The sequence below is a fragment of the Dermacentor silvarum genome, chromosome 1, assembly GCF_013339745.2.
Source record: "Dermacentor silvarum isolate Dsil-2018 chromosome 1, BIME_Dsil_1.4, whole genome shotgun sequence".
NCBI classification, from domain to species: domain Eukaryota; kingdom Metazoa; phylum Arthropoda; class Arachnida; order Ixodida; family Ixodidae; genus Dermacentor; species Dermacentor silvarum.
Genome location: NC_051154.1, coordinates 265128637 through 265138517, shown reverse-complemented (window position 1 = coordinate 265138517; position 9881 = coordinate 265128637).

Genomic DNA, 9881 nt, shown 5'->3' with positions numbered 1-9881 from the left:
TCATGCGCAGGCCGTCTCCCCTCCGCTTTCAGCCTCGTGCTCTCTTCTTTCATCTCCTGCTGGGCTCCGCGTTCGCTTTCATCTTTCGCTGGTCTCGTTCGCTCGCTTACGAGGTACAACAGCGCCGAGGCACGCCGACGCTCGCTGCAGGAACTGGTGCCTAAGAGTTGCGCTCTAAACTATAGGAAGTGGGACAGCAACGGGACTGGATCGCTTAACGAAATTTCGGAGGCGTATTCACGAACACGTCAGTCCAAGGCATACCAGACAGTGTAGTCAAGCTTAAAATTAAAATAAGTTGACAATGAAATGTTCCGTACGTCGTTGCATTCGCATATCATTGACCTAGCCGTTATTTATTTACACGCGCTCCCTGAAATGCAATGCTCTTATTGCTGCCGTACAACTGACCCGCGACCGGTGGAGCGGAGCGAAGCAGCAGGCAACTGTGGTAGTGGGCTCACACGATCAAAATACGGCAGCACCCATTTCGCAACATTTGGCTGGTTTGAATTTTCAACTGTTTGCGCAGCGTCACCGCATCATCTATAGAAGCGCGCTTGTAAGTTCGCAATGCCCAAGCGCGCTTCAAGGGGTAAAATTGGCAACCACCATAGCTGCCGCAGCTGCTGCTGTGTTAGTTGGTATGGCTCGAACCAAGGATAGAAACAGTGCCGATAGTGATATATATAGGGCAGTGGAAAAAGGTAACGTGCAGTTTTTTTTTTTCTATTTGTGTGTTTTTAACTGTCATCCTGTCGCGGCATCAATCGGCGACGTGCGCACGGCACACGCCGATGTCATCCGTGGGAGAAGCAAGAAAGCCACGCGCGCGATGACTATCCGGTCGTATTACGAGAAACAAAAAAATTAGAGGACGCTCAAGCTTCGCCTTTAAGAGTGGAACGCGACAGCATTCAAAGATACCTGACTGCTTGTCAGGCTTCCCGGAAACTGCAGTTTTCTTTTTTCTCCACCTTCGTCTCCGCGCGCCGCTGCCGAGGAGGCGAGCGCCATCTGGATGGTGTTTTTGCAAGCAACCGATCCGTGCGCGCCGCTGTATGAATGGTAGAAATGCTGGAAAAGGGGTTTGTGTTTGAGTTTCCGCGTAACAGAATTATGTTTTCTCGTATATTCAAATTACAATCCGACGATGTCGTGTCTGCAGGTTGTGGTTAAGTCTTACTTTACGATTTTCCTGACGCATTTTCCTGTGAGAAATTCAATTAGTTCACTAACGCCTCTGCGCCACGCGGAGGGCCTACGTGGTCGGGGTGGTTCGGGATGCTTTTCTCGGCAGCGGGCGCCGAAACCGACGCCGGATTTGCTGCGACACGACGCCCTTAGTTAAAAAATAGAAGTTTGGGGCGCATTTGACCTCTCGGGCGATCATCGCCTCGGCACCGCGAACGGGGAAATAATTACCCAGCAGCGGGCCTCCTTCACGAGCGCGGAGCCACCGCTGCCGGACGACGATTTAATGGCCGTCCAATTTAAGTAAGCACCGCGCGCTGTAAGTGAGAATCGCGGTGTGCGATCTCACGCGTGCCCTCGCTTTATGGGGGTCGCGACGGGCGCTTTAAACGCGGTTTGTCGAAGCGCCGCCCCAGTGCGAATACGACGAGCGTGAAGAAGTTACCGGAAGCGGCCTGTTGATGGGGGCGAGCAGTGCGCGCCTTTTTCTGAAGAGCCGGGATTGTTAACGCCTACAAATTATTTACGTAATGACCGCCACGCACAGTGGGTGCATGTTGCGCAGCGCACGCACTCAACGGCCGCTGCTATCGCAAGCGACGGAGCGATGTTTACTACGCCTTGCCCTATTGCGATGGGAAATAGTTAAAGAATTGCCTTTTTATTGCGACAGCAATTATACGAACACTCCAGGCGCATTTCTGCCGTCGTTGTCGGCGGCGCTTGATGTTCCGTATAAAGTCCAAGGGTGATGACATCGTCGCCGCGCGCCGTATGCTGGCCGTATGCTGACCGCGCGCCGTATTGCACACGTGGCCGAGCGCGGCCACGTGGCCACGTGGGCAGATCTTGAAAGCGATCTGCGATGGGGACAAAGTGCGCCGAGTGCTGATAGCTTCGTGTGCGATGCGTTCTCGCCTCTTCGCGTTGAAGCGAGAGGCAGCACGAAGGTCAAATCGCTCGCTGCTGCTGCGCCGCTTTCTTACTCCAGCGTTGACGTTGAGTGTTCGCGGTCATCGAGTGAGATGTGTTCATGTTTGCTAGTGCGCGCGTGACACTATGCTTGTTAATTTAGTTAGTGAGAGAATGTTTACAAGTTTATAAGGCCGATAAAACTACTATCCTTACTTCGTATAGCTTTCTACTAACTGTAATCGATGCTTCGCCCTTCGGGCGAAACTGCGACTTTTTTTTTATCGCCGTGTTTAGCGTCGATATCGGCCTAACCGCGGACAATACAAAATCTTTCACGTTTACTTCTGCCCCCTTTATTTTGCGAACAAGCCAGGAGAGAGCCATCGCCCCTGTGCGATTCCCAGAAGGCGTAGCCCACTGAGCGGCGAGAACACAGAACGCACAAATGTATGAGCCGTAGGCGCACCTACACTCTACTCTGCCCCCAACGCAGATCACTTTCAAGGCCCGTGAGTAGGACGGCCCCCATCTGCTCCCTCCCCTCCCTCGAGAGCCTTGCGCGCGACGGAAGACGGCGCGCTTCCTCCCCGCTTTCCCGCCCTTGCGCACGCCGCGATCATCGATCATCGGCGACTCTGCGAGGACTTGCAGAGTCGCCATCTATCGGAAGCGCCTCGCTTGCGTAGTACGAGTGCTAACGCGGCGCGTTCCTCATAGGTTTGGCGGTCGGCGCTCAATAAAAACACCACGCGGGAGCCCTCATGGACAATCCTGTAAGTACTCTCGAAACGAAGGTTTTCTTTTTTTTTTTTTTACTGTCAAAATAATAATCTTGGCCAAACAGACAGCACAGAATGGCTTACAGGCGCCATCTCTTTACCGAATACGTACATGAACGCCCGCTGAGCGCGGTCGCCGCGATGGAGTCTCCCGAACCGGCTTTTCGAGTGAAAGGTAGGCACTCGCTCAGAGCAAACTATGAGAAATGTGTTCTTATAGTGGGCTGTCTGCATCACCAAATGAAGCATAACAGAATGAAGCTTAAATGCAGCGATCGCACGGCTTCGTAGCGACCGACTGCACGTCTGCATGGATGTCTGCGCACAATGTTTCGCTTTCACTGCGAGCGCGTTTTCGCACTGTGCCGTGAGCTTAATTTAGGTCGCAGCATATGAGCATTTGACAGTACATAAGCAAGCATTGCTGCGTGGACGCTATCAGAGCTATTCAAAAATAATTTCGTTATAACTGGGACTTCCGACACCTGCATCGACTTGTGATGTGCCGTCGCAACGATTCAATTTTTTTTTCTAAATTCTTGGACGTTTCAATATCGTTATTTCTGAATGTGCGTCTCGCTGTATGTTTATCGGTCTTCTCAGCGAGCAATTTCCCGCTGCTTCTTTTTCTTAATCGAGTACATTCATTGTTTGGTGCGAACACAAACATGAGCATATGCAATGCCTCTTTTAATGTGCTTCTTACCGTTCCATTTCCATTCCAGTGAACTTGCCAGTAATGGACCAAAGCTTCGTGGCATTAGCCGGGCATATAGCGCGCGGGCGAGCGAGCGTCCCAGTGCGCGCTTCTGCTGCTCACCGCGAACATCGCAGCCCCGACGCCGTAGCAGAAATCTTCCTCGCGGAAGTGCTTGCTGCACACCTGAGTTGTATCCGATGGCTGCTTGCCGGTTCTAAGTTTCGCGATCCAAGCTTCATGCAGCTTCTTGTCCTGTGGATATGTGTGAAGGCTGACACCGGGCTCCGTTGCGTACGACCGGCACTGCGGCACCGAGCAGTAGCGTACCATGTTGGACGCCTTCAAAGAAAGGCAGCCACTACCTATAATAGTGATTTCAAGTGTTGTCAAGCAGGCACCCGAAGCGCGAAAACATTCCCACTTAAGCAGAACCGGAGCGCAGGTGGAACTTCAAACTTATGTTTTCAGCTGGCTTAGCAGCCGACACGGCCGCTGTGTACACGTGATCCCTCACACCACGTCACGCCGATAGCGGCGCCAGCTTTTGCAGTGGTGGAGCTCGCCCCCAATACCGCGGGCTCTCATTTAAAAGCGGCGCAGCGTGCGAGCGACAGGATTGATGATGGGAATTCCACTTCTCGCATATGAACTAATTGAGAAGCCATCTGTAGCGATACAGAAGGAACAATGTAGTTTTTTCGTAAAAAGAAGTAATAATAAAATGCAAGGGCGTGAGTTCTAATTGCGGTGACGCAGTGGATATGGCGTTCTGCTGGCGCAGGACGGAGGGTCACGAAAAAAGGGACAACTTTTTAAAGCTAATAGCGCGCGATCTCATCTCTCATTCATAGCTGCGGGCGTTTTGTCCGTGATTGACGTCGTAGACGTATAAGACACTGCAGCTAACATATAATGTTTTCTGTCAACGCGGTAGCCCAGCGGCTACGGTGTTGTGCTGCTGAGGTAACGGGTTCGATTCCGACCGCGGCGGCCACATTAAACGTTCGCACTTGTATTGAGATCCAGGAGCACGCCAAAGAACCCATCTAGTGAAATGATTATAAGGGCTTCTTCGCAAACAGTGCTTCATTGTTTAGATGCCTATAGTAGTTCCGTTTTCACTGCGAACCTTTGAGACATGCTGGGCTGCTAATTTTTTTCCACAAGACGCAAACTATCTATGTTGCGAATTTGTCATTACATCCCTTCATTAAATCAGCGCTGTCATAGTTTCAATTAATGCCTCGGAAAATTTTGTGAGCAGTAGCAAACCCATGGAAAAACAGCTACAAATTTAAGCCAATGCTTAAAAAAAAAACGCATATGCTTGTAACCATGTAGTTAATAAACCAACTATAGAGGAATAGCTCCCCATAGCGTCCATGCATTGAAATCTGTAACCGAAAGGGCGTCGCCACGTTGCTACTCTGTGCAGGCGTGCACGCGCAGTCGATGAAATGTGATTCAGACGAGGTGCGCAATACAATCAACGAGATCCCGTGCCTCCCTCAGTAAAGTGGCGTAATCTAGTTCAGGCACCTGCAAACACATCCTATCACGCCCCGTAAATTTTGCATCAAAATTTTATAAATAGCCATCGCATATTTCTAAAACACATCTGGAATGAACTTTACACATTGTGCATATGTACGTGCTACGTGTAAATACTTGTTTTTGCATAATATTTTGAATATTTTAGCGGAACAAAAATGAGAGGTGACAATATGACGGCGTCTTTGCGGTTGCCACCTTTTTCGCCCAGCTTTTCCTCTAGAGTTAGTATACTAACACAAGTGCTTGTAACGAGATGTGTAACCTTCCATGAAAGATATCCAGCGCTCAAGTTGCACGCTCTAGATATCTTAAACTGCTTCTGACAGAACTTCATCAAATGGTAAACACCAGTAAACCTCAACAAATTATGGCGTTTTTACATTCCAAAACCAAAGTCTGGCGACGAAAGATGCCATAGTAGGGGAGTTGGGGATTAATTTCGACTACCTGGCGTTCTGTCATGTGCGCACCCAAAGCTCGGCACACGAGCACCCTCCTGCATTCCACCCACATCATATGCCACAGTAGAGAATCGACCCTGTAACGTCTTTCAGCAGTACAACAGCAAAACTATAGTTATTTGAGTACACTGACATAAAGATCTTGTGTGGTGCCCTTTCTTTCTTTCTTTATTATTATTTTTTTGTTTTATATTAGGTCTCTTTGACTACATAACTACGGCATGAATCGTCAATTCTTCAAGCATTAAGCGAATAATAACGATATAATCTCTTATTGTGACCAATTCAAAACGCATGCAAAGTGCAGCGTGGCTTCAGGAATGAAGCAGCAGGCTGCAGGTTATATTACAGAAATAGGAATTTGTTATGACATGATACTGCAAATCACTGATGCGTTCACACCTGGTGCGGAGGTTGCAGGCGACATCACCATTGAGTCGCTAAAACCTAAGTATGCAGCATCAAATCAACCATTCTATCCTCCTCCACTCCACGCCCCTTAGTACTGGACATGAAATAGGACTTTCCCTTTGCAGCCACTTCTCTGGGAGCATATGGCATCTTTCTGAGAGCACGAGGGAAGCAAAGGTGAGGCACAGGGCCTCACCTTCGCTCCCCTCTCACTCTGTCAACTGCGCAATCTGCTCAGCTTTCAGCACCACAGACAGGCTGCAATGTTTATGTATGTAATGTAATATAACGTACTATATAGCGAACAGAGAGGGGTAGCGACTAGGGGCAATGTCATGTTTTATTCTATCTCACTTCGCCCTCTTTCACTTCACCTTAAGGGGGGACGTGGCTTTGAAAATCAACTTCCTGATTTCTTCATGGATTTTGATGAAAATTGGCACAAATGTTTAGAATGTCTCCCTGATACTTCCATAAAAGTTTCAGAGTGATATCTTGAGAACATTTTATTCAGCAGAATTTTTCTCTCTTGAACTTTCTGGAGGGCCTGGGGAGCTTAAAAAACATGATGGAAGGCTCGTTGAGTATTGACTGCATAGCTCAATGTGTGCTGAAGGTCGTGACAGTCTTACTTTTTTTTTTTTCGCTACACAAATTTTTTAGATAGTCATTTTTCAAGTTACCTTTGCACCAAGCACACTTTCGGGGTGAACGAATAGCCACGCCATAAATTTATAAAAAGTCAAGATAGAAATGCGAGACTGTCTCGACCTGCACTGTAGTCCAAGGAACGTGACAAAAAAAAAAAAAAAAAAAAAAAAAAAAAAAAAAACAGAATCAAAATAGGCTAAACGGTAACGAAGAAATCAGCTCCAGAAACTGAGCAGAAAGGCGAAAAAACAGTTTTGAGAAAACGGCTCTCAAAGTTGCACCTTCCTCTTCAGTTCTCTAAAACGCACCAAAGTTGTAATCTTTGATGTGTTTTGTAACGTGGGGCTTCTTGGACATGTGGCCTCTGGTCTGCTGAGCCTTCGTTCTGCCTTTTTCATGTTTTTATGGCATTCTTTACTGCTGCTCTACGAAGAGCATGGTGCCTGGGTTTCCAACCAAGTGAGGTGCAGAACTATGTGGGCATAATTATATATACAGTAGTTCTAGCGTTGTATCTGCAGACTGCCTCATTGATAGCAGCCTCTAGTGCAGTCAGTGAGGCACTGTTTTCTTTTGGTAGAATCGACCATGTTACTCAATGAAGGCTCTCAGCAGCCTTCTGAATCATCTTCCATTGACAATGGCTATGGAGGTTAGGAGAGCCACTGATAGATAGGCACCAATGCAGCTGCTAGGTGCTTTCCAGCCTGTACTTTTGTATCATGCCTCACTTCTGCAGCCAGGTGTCTGTGCCAGCCCAAGTGGCCTAGTGAACAGAGCTCATGATGAGGTTCTCTTTATGAAGGGGTGGTATGATAGGTATTGTTACGAGATATCGTGGCATTACGATAACAGAGTCGGCGCGCGATGTGCTTAAGTCGCGGGTCCGAGGTGCCGATGTGCGAAATGCCTGATCGCGGGTCCGCGGAATAGACGCTCGACGAGCTTAGTCGCGCAGTCCGAGGTGCCGATGCGCGAAATGCCTGGTCGCGGGTCCAAACGCTCGGTAAGCTCAATCGCGCAGTCCGAGGTGCCGACGCGCGAAATGCCTAGCCGCGGGTCCGAGGAATAGACGCTCGAGGTGTCGACACTCCATGAGCGATGTGCCGACACGCGAAATGCCTAGCCGCGGGCTCGAGGAGTCGATCCTCGATTAGCTGAGTAGCACAGTCCGAGGTGCCGACGCACGAAATGCCTAGCCGCGGGCTCGGAGTCAACGCTCGCGGTACCGACGCGCGAAGTGCGTAGCCGCGGGTCCGAGGAGTCGACGCTCGATTTGCTTAGTCGCGCAGTCGCGCAGTCGGAGGCGCCAACGCACGAAATGCTTAGGCAAGGATCCGAGAAGTCCGCGCGCGATGTGCTTCATCGCCGAGTCGGAGACGCCTACGCGCGAGAGGCTTAGCCGCGTGTCCGAACATTCCGTGCCCGAAGCTCGGTCGCGAAGTCCGCGTCGCCGATGCTCGGAATGCTTAGCCGCGGGTCTGAGACATCCACAAAAAGCGGGATCGGCCACGCTACTGCGATGTCCGCGTAGCGCCCGCTTTAACACTCGTCGAGATTACGGAAACTGTCCGGAGCTCGCGAGGAGACCTCAACAAGCGGAGCAGACGACGCCATCACGGAGCGAGCACCGGACCAATGGCGAACCGCGCTGGAGTCACGTGGCGGGCGCGGCCCGCCACGTGAAGGTGGCTCTGGCACGACCTTCAATCATTTGCTTTTTGTGTGCTTGTTTCTGTATGGAGGAGATAGCTGAAGCGGCAGATTTGAAGACGGAGAAATGCGCTTTCCAACGAGACCAAGATGGCGGCGCTCGGCTGCGCCGTTCCGGAGATATCGTGGCTTGAAAAACGCCGTTCTTTCGCGATTTCCGCGCAATTTTTCGGCACCTTGGCTGATACAACATTTTTATTGCGATAGCAATTATATGGACACTCCAAAGCAGATTTCTGCCGTCGGCGTCGCCGTCGCCGTGAGGTTCCGTATGACGTCAATGGAGATGAAATCGTCGCCGCGCGCCGCCGAACGCTGTATGTGCGAGTGAAAGGGCGCGAGGGACGCGCGCTTTCACGGGGAGTGAACGCACGGCGAAGAACAAACGCGCGTTCTGTGCCGCGCTCCCTTAAGGGCTGCAGAAGTAGGCGTCTCTTTCCTCCTTTACAATCACCATATATGTAGAGCAAACGCGCCTTCTTCTGACGCACGAAAGGCCGCGGGGGGGGGGGGGGGCAGGGAAGGGAGGCGACGTTTAGCTGCGGCACCAAGTGCCTATTTATATCAGAGGCTCCGGCAACAGTCACCAACGCCGCACGCATTTTGTGCGAACGCGGGCAAAACGCCGACGGCGTCGACAACAGTGCTGTGTGTTGCCGGTGCTGCTGCATGTCCAAGTTTGTACAGCGGATAAAACTACTATCCTTACTCCGTATAGCTCTCTACTAAGTTGCTATCGCAATTGATGCTTCGCCTTTCGGGTGAAACTGCGACAACTTTTTTTAGAGCACTTCTACTTGGTTTTCAGTGATGATATTTCGGAATCAGATAGAATAAGAGTTACAGAAACTGAAAATGTGATTTTCAAAAAATCGATTTTTTAGCCATCTTTCGCGATGCGAAAGCCGCGTCCCCCCTTAACCCACTGGGAGATACAGAGGGGCCCCGGGTGTCCCCTGAAAGTGCCAGCACTTTAGCACTGACAGTGCTAAGCATGCAGCAATTAAGACTAATTATGTAACTAGGCAGAATGCGAAAAATAATCTGAGCATCTCCAAGCAGCGGCAAACAACATCATCTTGGTAGTGAAGAGTCTAGCTAGTGGCATTTGCTTATTTTTAATGTTTGGCTCAAGTTGCGTGGGACACCCAGTATAAACTGCCCCTCCCTTCAATGTGTAGTAATTACACCCTTCAAAAAATTAAATTTACAGTTCAAAAATTTGGTGTGGAAGCAATTGAGAAAGCATACTTCACTGTTTGGCATGTTTACGGCCCACTAAACACAAAACATCCTGAAATGACTTGAAAGGCACATAGACATCTTGGTATAGTATTAGGAAAAGTTCAACTTTTATGGTAATAGGTTTTTGAAAACGGCTTGAAAACTTCCACATAAAGAGCATATTTAGATATTGATTTTGACTGAGAATACTTCCTTGTACATTGTTTTTTTTTTTTAAGTTTCTAAAACGTGCAAAAGTGTTTTTTGAAAGGTTCAGTT